We start from the raw sequence: 13,545 nt of genomic DNA, 5'->3' as shown, positions 1-13,545 counted from the left end.
CCACTGTATTTTAAGGGTTCAATACAGTTACAGGCATCAAACTCTATAGTACCAGCTTGCCACAGGGAAGCAGTCACTAATGGAAGGAGACAGTTTGGGGAACACAGCATAGCTTGTACTATTTGAATTACCATGAACAAAGAATTGGACCCTCTTTCAATAATTGAACTGATTTTCCTCTCTTGATCTTCTAATGGGCTGGATTGATGCCAAAAACCTGAATGGAGCAGATGCCAGCTGGAATTCATCCACCCACTTCATATAGTGATCAGCACTACTGAGGAAGATGAGGATCATTTCAAATATTACATGGGGCCACTGGTATTTTGCTGATAATCTGATTCTACATTCAAAGAAAAAAAGTCAACAAATATAATGTAAATTGGGTACTTCAGATGGATTCATGTGATCCCATCTGCTTGTATAATAAAATTTAATGATCACTTCCAGAAGCCATACTTTATTGAAAACTGTCCATTATGTTCTTCTATTCTCCTCTACCCACAACAAGCAAACAGAGTTGTGTGACAGTACTTCAGACAAAACAATGAGGATCAACTTACCCTTGATGCCTGTCTACACAGCACTGAGTGTATTTAATTAATGTAATACATCAACATTTTTTCTGAATCTCTACCCTGTTGTCAGATGGCTCTGTAAATGAGGAACAAATGTGAGGAACAAAAAGTACTAAGGTAATTCTTCCTTAGAAAAGAGACTATGTGTTGAGAACAGTTGGGAAATGATCCCACACAACTTATTAAATATAAAAACAAAGAAACTTACCATGAAAAAAACCAGATTTTTTGCACTCTTTCATATAAATGGGTACAGGAATCTCTTTTAATACCTGAGATATTATATGTTTTTATATAGATTTACTGGTGATGTTACTGATATAATTCGAAACCACCACAACATTTCCAGTGTTAAGTGACGTAATTATATATATATATTTTTTTTAAATGTATCTATAATGTGTTCAGTCAGGGATTTCATGCTGCATTCACGCCATATGATTACACACCTGACGTTCTACTTGGAGCTGTTCTTCACACCCTCAGACTCTGAACTATCACACTATCAATGCCTAAACATGAATCTGAGGTGGTCATGTGGTACAAGTTGTAACCCTCAGAAAACCCCCAGTTCACAAGTTGTAATTAGAGTTCTATGAGAACGTGAATGGCATGAACGCACCTTAAATTGGTTGAGTAAACGATTTGGTCGCTCACTCATAAAGGCAGCAGTTACTTGTTTCATTCATGAAAGAATTGGTTGAATGAATGATTCAAATGACTCACTCATAAAAACAGTCACATGTCGCCACCTTCTGGCAAAATGATAAAACCTCCAGAAAGATTCACTGAAATCCCCCCATCACTAATGCAGAATATATCAACACTCTGTTGTGTGTGTGTGTCACACATATATAGAGAGAAACAAGAATTAGGAAATATTATAACATTGTTTAATATTAAAAAGCACAGTCACCTCAGAGTCAGTACCCTTAAATTTCATATGAAAACGGCAGCAGACCCGTCTCCTCCCCGTCTTTCAGCACGCTCTTCAATCAGCAGACCGCGGAGGAGCAGCGCGAGCGGACTCAAACAAAAAACAGAGGACCACAAGGTGTGATTATTGATAGATCGTTTGAATATCTGTATCCGTGCAGTTCTTTGTCATAAATACAGTTTACAATAGGTCACGAAGGAGCAATCGGTTTCCCATCTACTGTAAAGTTTTCGCTCCGTTCACCGCTCATCACACCACAGCTGTTTTCCTCCACCACCCGAAATTATGAGCCCCACCCCCTAACACATATGCACGCATACTTTAATTATCTTATTTAAATATACTTTATTTAATTATACTTACTTTATACATACACTACTATGCAAAAGGTCTTAGGCACGTTGTTATTTTCGCCCCAAAGAATGGTGTTTCGGCCAGTTTAATTATTATCTTTTGCTGTAGTGGTGCTGTTTTGCTGTAGGAGACATTTAGTTTGTCTCAGTTAATCGAATCTTTTCTCTTCATGTAATCAACAGACAGATTCGATATGGTGAGATCAAGGATCTCCATGTGGAGCACCGGGTGTTGACAGAATGCTTGTGCATTCAAAAATCTCACTAGATTATTAATAAAATTAATGCAAAATTAAATGTTTGAAATTGTAAACTGAATATTCTTACTGACACACTACAGGAAAAGATATAAATATATTTTTTTTAAGTATTGGTTCAGGTACCATTTGAAACGTATCGATATGGCACCAGTAGCCATCGTAAAAAAAAAAAACAACCCAATCGATACCCAACACTACTCTTAATTTGTGTTCATGTCAGTGGGCTTCAGTGAGCAGGGGGTTAGTTGGGAGCTTTCGGGGGCTTGCAGAGGATGGGACAAATCAGAAACCATTGACAGATCTGCTGTTTCTGCCCCATTTCTTTCTTTCGATTATCTAGCTCAGTGGTTCCCAAACTTTTCCATTCCACGACCCACCTAGACAAGTATAATCTATTTCACGACCCACCAAAATATTTGAGATAAAAAACAAAAACAACAAAAAAAACACAATTGACATTATTTTAAGCCTAATCTTAATTAAAGTTGATTTAAAAATAACCATTTTATTTAGTGTACAACTGTAAAATGTCACTATAATATTAAGTTTTAATTTCTTGTTTACAGAATGTTTCAAATATGATCGGCCGTCCCATAGGAAAACGTGAAACAGGCCTCACTACAGTGAACTGTAATCTGCGCTGCGTGTTGTTAAACTCATCGCGGGGTTCAGCGCAGAAAATGCATTCATGGTCCTTCCGTGTGTCTGTGTGTAAGGGAGAGCGGTGCACAATCCAACACTTTTTTAGGAAAGCATAAGAAGTAAACCAGAACTATCTAAAACAGTTTGGAGATTGAAATAATTGGTGAAATAGGTAAAAATAATACACACATATGCGTCTCATTTTAAAATGAAACACTAAAAACGTGATGACAAATTTACTACTTCAGTCAGAAATTTGCTTTTGCAATGGTTAAATAACCATGGTCAGCAGTATCTTCAAAAGATTTTTTAACTTTTTTTTTCTCTATATAAGATGATTATGTCAAGGAAATTTTGTAAATTTTGTTATGTGGAAATGTTTAAATCTCGTAGTGTTACAATAAACCCAACCCCTACTAACCCCTAACCCTATATATCAAATACTTTAAAACATTCTTAACCAGTCTGTTTCCCGAACGAAAACAGTGCAGTTCAACAGACGATTAGAAAATGAATGAACATAGCCTACCTGAAACCATTTCGTACATTTTTGACCACTTTGCTACTGGTGTATGCAATCTCATGCAGAATACAGTCGCATTGAAGTGACGCGAGTTTTTTTTCCTCATTATAATGCGGACACGATTGAACCTTTTTAATAATGACGTTGCTCTGAGACCCTCACTGGTAATTACAACTCGTGCGTGCCCGTGCTTCAAAACACGCATTGCACTTAATTGACTTAATTGCAATTCGAAATCACACTAAGGATATTGGCAATTTCGTAATTAATAATTGGTAGGCTATATCGTGCAGCCTTAGACTGAACTGTGTGAGTGTGTGTCATTTAAACGCAAATTTAGCTGCAGCCAAGTGAGTGTGGGACCCACCTTGCTCCATCCACAGTTTGAAAACCCCTGATCTAGCTCACTCTCTCTCCTTTCAGTCTATCTGTGAGGTCCCGTTTCTTCACTGCTGGAGCTGTGAACACACACACAAAAAAATAGGGCTGTCCAAATGCTTATTACACATTTCAATAAAATTAATTAGGCATGGCATATAATTTTTTTTAATGAATATTTGCTACAAGACAACGCCCCCAAATGAAGATAATTCAAATGGCTCAACACTAATTGGGGGGCAGACCGAAAGTAATAAAAAAGATGCATTCTTGTATTTTGTCTTTGCGATGTTTTAATGGGTCTAACGTCAAACGAACAGAGTCGGGGAGTTGGGGCTTTTCGGGGGCTTGTGCATTCACTAATGGAAGGAGACAGATTTGGGGAACACAGCCCAGCATTTGCTTGTACTATTTGAATTTCCATGAACAAAGGATTGGACCCTCTTTCAATAATTGAACTGATTTTCCTCTCTTGATCCTCTAATGGGCTGGATTGATGCCAGCAATCTGAATGAAGCAGATGCCAGCTGGGATTCATCCACCCACTTCATACAGTGATCAGCACTAATGAGGAAGACGAGGGGAGGATCATTTTAAAATTACATGGGCCACTGGTATTTTGGCTGATAATCTGATTCTACATTCAAAAGAAAAAAATGTCAACAAATATAGATAATGTAAATTGGGTACTTCAGATGGATTCATGTGATCCCATCTGCTTGTATAGTGAAATTTAATGATCACTTCCAGGAGCCTTCCTTTATTGAAAACTGTCCATTATGTTCTTCTATGCTCCTCTACCCACAACAAACAAACAGAGTTGTGTGACAGTAATTCAGACAAAACGATTAGGGGAGACTTACCCTTGATGCCTGTCTACACAGAACTGAGTGTATTTAATTAACGTAATACATCACTATTTTTTCTGAATCTCTACCCTGTTGTCAGATGGTTCTGTAAATGAGGAACAGATGTGAGGAACAAAAAGAACTAAGGTAATTCTTCCTCAGAAAGAGACTATGTGCAGAGAACAGTTGGGAAATGATCCCACACAGCGGATTAATGTTAAATCCAAAGGCATGTTTGTTGTTAAACACCAGATTTTTTGCACTCTTTCATATAAATGGGTACAGGAATCTCTTTTAATACCTGAGATATTATATGTTTTTATATAGATTTACTGGTGATGTTACTGATATAATTCGAAACCACCACAACATTTCCAGTGTTAAGTGACGTAATTATATATATATATTTTTTTTAAATGTATCTATAATGTTTCAGTCAGGGATTATGCTGCATTCACGCCATATGATTACACACCTGACGTTCTACTTGGAGCTGTTCTTCACACCCTCAGACTCTGAACTATCACACTATCAATGCCTAAACATGAATCTGAGGTGGTCATGTGGTACAAGTTGTAACCCTCAGAAAACCCCCAGTTTCACAAGTTGTAATTAGAGGTTCTATGAGAAACGTGAATGGCATGAACGCACCTTAAATTGTGGTTGAGTAAACGATTTGGTCGCTCACATCATAAAGGCAGCAGTTACTTGTTTCATTTCATGAAAGAAAATTGGTTGAATGAATGATTCAAATGACTCACTCATAAAAACAGTCACATGTCGCCACCCTTCTGGCAAAATGATAAAACCTCCAGAAAGATTAAATCCCCCCATCACTAATGCAGAATATATCAACACTCTGTTGTGTGTGTGTGTCACAGTGTCACACATATATAGAGAGAAACAAGAATTAGGGAAATATTATAACATTGTTTAATATTAAAAAGCACAGTCACCTCAGAGTCAGTACCCTTAAATTTCATATGAAAACGGCAGCAGACCCGTCTCCTCCCCGTCTTTCAGCACGCTCTTCAATCAGCAGACCGCGGAGGAGCAGCGCGAGCGGACTCAAACAAAAACAGAGGACACAAGGTGTGATTATTGATAGATCGTTTGAATATCTGTATCCGTGCAGTTCTTTGTCATAAATACAGTTTACAATAGGTCACGAAGGAGCAATCGGTTTCCCATCTACTGTAAAGTTTTTAGCTCCGTTCACCCGCTCATCACACCACAGCTGTTTCCTCTCAGCGAAAATCTAGCCCTTAACACATATGAACGCATACTTTAATTATACTTATTTAAATATACTTAATTTAATTATACTTACTTTATACATACACTACTATGCAAAAGTCTTAGGCACGTTAGTATTTTCGCCCCAAAGAATGGTGTTCGGCCAGTTAATTATATCTTTTGCTGTAGTGTGTCTGTTTGCTGTAGAGACATTTAGTTTGTCTCAGTTTCATCTGTTTCTTCATGTAATCACAGACAGATTCGATGATGGTGAGATCAGATCTCCATGTGGAGCACCGGGTGTTGACAGAATGCTTGTGCATTCAAAAATCTCACTAGATTATTAATAAAATTAATGGCAAAATTAATGTTTGGAAATGTAAACTGATATTTCTTACTGACACACTACAGGAAAAGATATAAATATATTTTTTTTAAGTATTGGTTCAGGTACCATTTTAAAAGTATCGATATGGCACCAGTAGCCTATCGTAAAAAACCCAATCGATACCCAACACTACTCTTAAGTTGTGTTCATGTCAGTGGGCTTCAGTGAGCAGGGGTAGTTGGGAGCTTTCGGGGGCTTGCAGAGGATTGGACAAATCAGAAACCATTGAACAGATCTGCTGTTTCTGCCCCATTTCTTTCTTTCGATTATCTAGCTCAGTGGTTCCCAAACTTTTCCATTCCACGACCCACCTAGACAAGTATAATCTATTTCACGACCCACCAAAATATTTGAGATAAAAAACAAAAACAACAAAAAAAACACAATTGACATTATTTTAAGCCTAATCTTAATTAAAAGTTTGATTTAAAAATAACCATTTTATTTTAGTGTACAACTGTAAAATGTCACTATAATATTTAAGTTTTAATTTCTTTGTTTACAGATGTTCAAATATGATCCGTCCATAAAAACGTGTGAAACAGGCTCACTACAGTGAAACTGTAATCTGCGCTGCGTGTTTTAAACTCATCGCGGGGTTCAGCGCAGAAAAAAAATGCATTCATGGTCCTTCCGTGTGTCTGTGTGTAAGGGAGAGCGGTGCACAATCCAACACTTTTTTAGGAAAGCATAAGAAGTAAACCAGAACTATCTAAAACAGTTTGGAGATTGAAATAATTGTGAAATAGGTAAAAATAATACACATATGCGTCTCATTTTAAATGAACACTAAAAAACGTGATGACAAATTTACTTCAGTCAGAAATTTGCTTTTGCAATGGTTAAATAAATGGTCAGCAGTATCTTCAAAAGATTTTTTAACTTTTTTTTCTCTATATAGAGATGATATGTCAAGGAAATTTTGTAAATTTTGTTATGTGGAAATGTTTAAATCTCGTAGTGTTACAATTAACCCTACGTGTATGCCCTGCTAACCCGGTAGCCTATATGTGAAATGCTTTTACAGTCTGTTTCCCGAACGAAAACAGTGCAGTTCAAACAGACGATAGAAATGAATGAACATAGCCTACCTGAAACCATTTCCGTAACATTTGAATTTTCTGGTGTATGCAATCTCATGCAGAATACAGCGCATGGAAGTGAGCGAGTTTTTTTTTTTCTCATTAATAATGCGGACCGATTGAACCTTTTAATAATGACGTTGCTCTGAGACCCTCACTGTAATTACAACTCGTGCGTGCCCGTGCTTCAAAACACGCAATTGCACTTAATTGACTTAATTGCAATTCGAAAATCACACTAAGGATATTGCAATTCGTAATTAATATTGGTAGGCTATATCGTGCAGCCCTAGACTGAACTGTGTGAGTGTGTGTCATTTAAACGCAAATTTAGCTGCAGCCAAGTGAGTGTGGGACCCACCTTGCTCCATCCACAGTTTGAAAACCCCTGATCTAGCTCACTCTCTCTCCTTTTCAGTCTTATCTGTGAGGTCCGTTTCTTCACTGCTGGAGCCTGTGAACACACACACAAAAAAATAGGGCTGTCAAATGCTTATTACACATTTCAATAAAATTAATTATGCATGGCATATAATTTTTTTAATGAATATTTGCTAAGAAAAGCCCCCAAATGAAGATAATTCAAATGCATAACATTATTGTGGCAGACGAAAGTATTAAAAAGATGCATTCTTGTATTTTGTCTGTGCTATTTTTTAATAGGTCTAACGTCAAACGAACAGGAACAGATTCAAGCTCCATTTATAGCAGTGAGATTATTAGCTCAGGAAAGAACAAATTGGGTGGTGCGGCTGTAACAAATCTATTAATTGCACAGTGTGGAGTTTCTCTGTAAAACCCCATGCAGGCAGCCTTTGGCAGACAGCATGGATTTAGACCTTACATATGTTCTGGAGATCAAACACACACACTCTTGCATTGGGGCACTGATTCAAAACCAATCCACTGTTGCCACTGAGCGTACCTTTGCATAGCTTTCATTTGGTATACAGTTGTGATGGCCCACTCTTCCACACTTTCTGTCCGTTCTCTCCATACTAAGGCTCTGTAGAGAAAGTATTTATTATAGATCATACTGGGTGAACTATGAACCACTTGAAGGTGGCTCTCTATAGAGAGACAGGAGAGAGAGTGTGTGTCTGAAATGTTAAAAATTCTGACTTATCAATCATGCCTCAAAATAGGCAAAGGAATCAGTTGATTTGTAAGTAAAAGCATCATCATTCCATTGACTTTGTAACTGGCAATGCATTAGTTGGATTATTTGTTTTTACAAACTGACATGTCAGAATTGTTTGTGTCTGCAAGTCGGAATAAGTTTGTTCAGGAACATTTTTTTTTCTCTCTATCACAAAGTTGCTGTCAGTCACACTTTCTCACTTTCCACATGAGCTTGTATGTGTGATACCCTATTATTTCAGTTGGTAACACTGCATTCCTGCTGGTTTCTCTGCAGCTGGTTGATGCTGTCCTGTAGAGCTAGCCGAAGTTGTTCCGTCTCTTTTCTCTGAGTCTCCAGTTCTGCCTTCACACTCTCAAGCTCAGACTGCATCTGGTACTCCAGCACCTGGCTCTCTCTTTGAAAGACAGTTGTTTCATCGTAATGTAATGTAATGTAATGTAATGTAATATAATATAATATAATATAATATAATATAATATAATATAATTTTTTTCATTTTTTTTTCTATTATTTTTCGGACATATAACACTAAACATATATTGAAAATCCACTGAATACTGAGGAAGAGAGGGAGTTTCTAGTTTCTTTTCTTAATATCTTAATATAAAATTCTGAAACACTGAGAAACAGAGAGGGAATTATTTGTCATGAATGTGTGCTTTTCTTTTGTTTGCACCTGAGTGTGTGTGTATCTCTCTCTGGTTTTCCTGCAGCAGTAGCTCTTGCTGTTGGCTTTGTCTGTTCTGTAGATCAAGGCGGGTTCTCAAAAACTCCAGGTCTGTTTGTCTCATAGAGACTATGTGCTGTCTCTCGTCGGGAGGTAGGTGCTTTAAACTAGCACAGCCTGACAGCTCACTGTCGCTGAGCTCCAGAGCCTCATGCAGCACGCGCGCTAGCTCCAGGTACTAAACTAAAGACGAAAAATAATGATTCATTAATGATTCATGAATAAAACAAATTCAAAATAGAGCACAATCTCAAGGCCACAGATGCATGTTTCACACAATTTAGCTTGAATAAGTATGTGCCGCACTCACTGTTCTCTCACTGAGCTCCAGAGCATCAGACATGTCCAGTCTGGCTGTACGCTCTCCTGCTGCCTCGGTCAGAGCATCAGGGAACGCAAAACCACTCTCAAATAAGCACGTTTAACACACTACACAGCACAATACAAAAAAAACAAAAAGACCATATACAAATTTCATATTTTATATCTCAAACATACTTATCATGTTCTTCAACATTTGACAGCGATCCAAAGAGCATCTTTAGCTTCAATGGAAACAAGAAAACATTTGACTTTTAGTTTAAAATGGTTCACATGGTCAGTGTCACAAATGTGCTTATTTGATAAGTGACCTAAAAATTGTGCAGAATCTTAAATATATATTCTTATTCACTTTAATGACATTACAGTTTGGTATTGATAACTTAAATTCCAATTTTTGTAATGAGAATTTTGAGTCAGTTGACCATGTTTTTTAATATGTCCCTGTATCATACAATTTTGATCTGAACTGACCATATTCTTCACTTTGAAAACTGATTTTGAGAGCTCAATGTTACTAGTGAAACTGAAATCATAATTTAGAATAAGAAATGTAATTATTTAATAAGCAAATTATTACATCCATAAATTTAAATTCTCCCAAAATATGACCAAATTCTATATGACTTTAAATAACTAATAATGACATAAAATTATTAACATTTAGAAAAAAATAAAAAATTATTTGTTAAAACTGTATAACAATAAGTGTCTAACTATCATCCAGTGTTGACTAATATTTTTATACTAATTTTGCGATAAAATATTCTTATTCAATAGGTAATTCAGAATGTGTAAAGCAAATACCACAGAACTGTTGGATCCTCTCCAAGCTGCAGATCTCTGAAGTCTCGTAGTCTTCATCTGACCCTGTTTCTCTGGCTCCCCCTGCTGGGACATATGCTCTGAAAACAGTACAGAAGAAAAGTGATAATGTAGGTTAATGTTGGCCTGAAATTAGATTAGATAAGGATCGCCATAATCAAAGGTTTGATCATTAGTTATAAGGGATTAGAAGACTCACTGCTAGGCCACTTCTGTTCTAGAGCTCTGATTCGCTCTTTCATGTCACGCAAACCTTCCTGCTGTTGAAGAATCGCTTCCTCGCAGTGATGACCTTTGTGTTTTGACCCCTGATTGATGACATCATTAGGAGCTGTCATGAGTGCCACATCCTGAAAAAACAACATTCCATATAACAGTTAGCAACGTGTCTGTTTGTGATCTATGAGTGTGTGTGTTTGTGTGATCCCTTGGTCTCTTTGTTGCCCATTTTTTCTTGTGAATGTACACCACAAAAGTTTGGGGTCGGTAACACTTTTTAATGTTTTTGAAAGAAGCCTCTTACCAAGGCTGCAGTTTTTTTTTAAACAGTAATACTGTGAAATATTATTGCAATTTAGTATAACTGTTTTCTTTTTTAATCTATTTTAAAATGTCATTTATTCATATGATGGCAGCTCAGCCATTACTCCAGTCTTCAATCACATGATCCTTCAGAAATCATTTTGGTGCTCAAGAAATGTTTCTTCTACTAAATATAATTTTCAGGATTCTTTGATGAATATATTTTTTTTCAGTGGGACACATTCAGCTAATATGTTTTAATATCCTATTGTCATTCAACCATTTTTATATTCAGGGAAAAAAGTAAAACAAAGAAAGCTTATTTATCCTCTACATGTCAAAAGTGATAAATCAGTTCAGTTTTGCTAAGGTAAATGTTTGTCCAGTTTATCTCACTTTAGTGTTTCTTGAGGTTTGAAGTGGAAGAAGACTTGTGTTCTCCAAACAAAAATTTACTTAATCCATAATTATAAGTCCCACTTCAGTTAGGCCAAACAAAAAGGTTTTTCTTGTTATATATTTCAAAAATGTTCTCCTACACAGAGAGACACACACTCAGAAACACAAACACTACCACACGTAGAAGTGAGCAGGACTCTTGAATTGTGCTGATTGTTCGGCACCTGTCATATCAGAGAGCCGAGCATGAGCCTGGGCCAGGTCACGACTTAGAGCACTGATGATCTCACTCTGACTGAACACTTCCTGTTGGGATGAGATTAGAGATGCCCTGCAGGACCAATTAGAAACTGCATTATAGATTTCTGACATACAGTGAATATCCTGAATACAGTAGATTCGATATGAATACAGTATTGATTGTTTAGTGAAGATAAAACATCCATGAATAAAATAAACATTACTGATCATTTTTTTGATGAATAACTAAATTATAATTTAAAAGCATGTACACGTTTAGACATTATGTATACACTGTGGTTATCATTATAATTAAAAAAAATAAATAAGTTGTTTAGGAGATTTTAGCAGTAATTGTGTATTAAAAATGAATGGAAGTAGAAAAAGAGACATATTTACAGCTACAATTTAACAGTGCCTGAACTATGAAATGATTTAAAGATAGAGACATGGACTGTATAATTAGTTATCAAGCAAGGAATTCATAAATAATGCATAAATAAATAGTGAACCTTCATGCATTATTCATTAACAAGAGCACAGTGTATGGATATTATCCTTCTCACAGTGAATGTAATGACAGAGTATGGGAATTGGTTTACACAGTAACTTATGCAATATATAAATTGCTAAGTTACAATCTTACGCAGAGCTGTTGTAACTGGTTTCCAAAGCAGGCCTACTGGCTAAATGGGAGATTAAATATTTACCATAAAAATATACAACATAGATTTTGAAAGATGGGTAATACAGTGATGGTAATCATGAGAGCTTTATTATACTGGAGGGATGTTATTTTTTGATCCGGTTCCTGCTGTTTTTCTGATGTGTAAGATGTGCTGTTGCTTTCAAAGCCCTCCAGCCTACCGAGCGCCTCTGTGGGACAAGTACAACAAAGGTAAACATGATAATGAACACAGAACACATATGTAGGACACATAAAATCTGTTGCACTAATTAGTTTTAATTAGGAACCTAATGCTGTTGAGAAGCTGCCCTCAACAGGTAACATATGAAACTGCAGCATATCAAAACAATGTAAAACAGGTTTCTGTATGAGCTAAACCACACAGTATAATGAGAGGCTATGCTCACCTTTGAGTTGCTCCTTCAGTGAGTCTCTCTCCTCCTCCATCTCTTTCCATATTTCCTCACTCTGCTAAGCTTTGTTTATTCGCGTCTCCATGGCAACAATGGTGTATGCATGTTGTCGCACCTGCTCTCTGTACTCCTCTACCTCAACCCTGTGTTTCTTTCTCTCCTCTTCAGCTCCTCTCTGCAGGGCCTTCACCTCTCTTTCCTCACACTGCTTCATTTTCTCGCGCCTCTCCTCCTCTTTAAGATGTAATTCACCCAGCGTTTCTTTCAGCTCTGCCTCTCGTATTTTGGCTTCTTCCATCTTGGTTTGCCACTCAGCCTTGCGTGTCTCAATTTCCTTGCGTAAGGCACTTTTGGAAGGCAATAAAGTGACAGTCATGGAGTTGAACGACTTACATTGTGTGGTTGTGTGTCCTACGGAAGGCCATTTCCGCCACATAAGAAAAAAACATCATGCTTTGCTAAGTCATAATTATGAGATAAAAAGTCTGATTAATTATAATCATAATTACAACATAAAAATACTAATTTTGTCATAATTTGAATTTTATTTTTGACTTTTATCTCATAGTTATGACTTATCATATTAATTACCCATCTTACACAATAAATACTTTTTATACCATAATTTAGACTTATTATCTCATAATATCTGAGATAACCAATATGGCCATGTGCTGGAAACTGGTAAAAAAAATATGAGATATTAAGACACAATTATGAGATGGTACATTAAAATTATGACATAAAAAGTCATAATTATGAGATAAAAACTGGAATTTACGTAAAAGTCATAATTATTACATAAAAAGTAAAACTTATGAGATAATTATGTCTTAAAAATTAATAGTTATTATTATTAAAAATGTGACTCTATGTCATAATTATGATTATTACTTTATTTCAATTTATTTTGTCATCATTATGATTAACCAAACCATTCATACTATATGTGGCAGAAATGGACTTTCTAATGTGTCAAGAGCATGTTTTGAGAGTTGTGGTCAATTGCATTTTTCTTTTGTGGATGAATTCAGTTGTTAG

The 13,545-nt window shown here is 36.3% G+C and overlaps 1 long non-coding RNA gene and 1 pseudogene across 1 annotated transcript; both read right to left on the bottom strand.

Moving 5' to 3' along the window:
• Positions 1–7,010: 7,010 nt before the first annotated feature.
• LOC109095496 lies at positions 7,011–9,526 on the bottom strand. Its single transcript, XR_002018762.2, has 5 exons — positions 9,407–9,526; positions 9,046–9,274; positions 8,595–8,763; positions 8,151–8,231; positions 7,011–7,679 (listed from the first exon to the last, which is right to left on the bottom strand). It is a non-coding gene; the product is annotated as an uncharacterized LOC109095496 (long non-coding RNA).
• A 1,808-nt stretch (positions 9,527–11,334) lies between these two features.
• LOC109075027 lies at positions 11,335–12,908 on the bottom strand (annotated as a pseudogene).
• Positions 12,909–13,545: the final 637 nt, after the last annotated feature.

This window comes from Cyprinus carpio, chromosome A8 (assembly GCF_018340385.1).
Source record: "Cyprinus carpio isolate SPL01 chromosome A8, ASM1834038v1, whole genome shotgun sequence".
In the NCBI taxonomy this organism is placed as follows: Eukaryota; Metazoa; Chordata; class Actinopteri; order Cypriniformes; family Cyprinidae; genus Cyprinus; species Cyprinus carpio.
The sequence above is the reverse complement of the archived record's forward strand: the minus strand, read 5'-3'. Positions and strand labels throughout refer to the sequence as shown.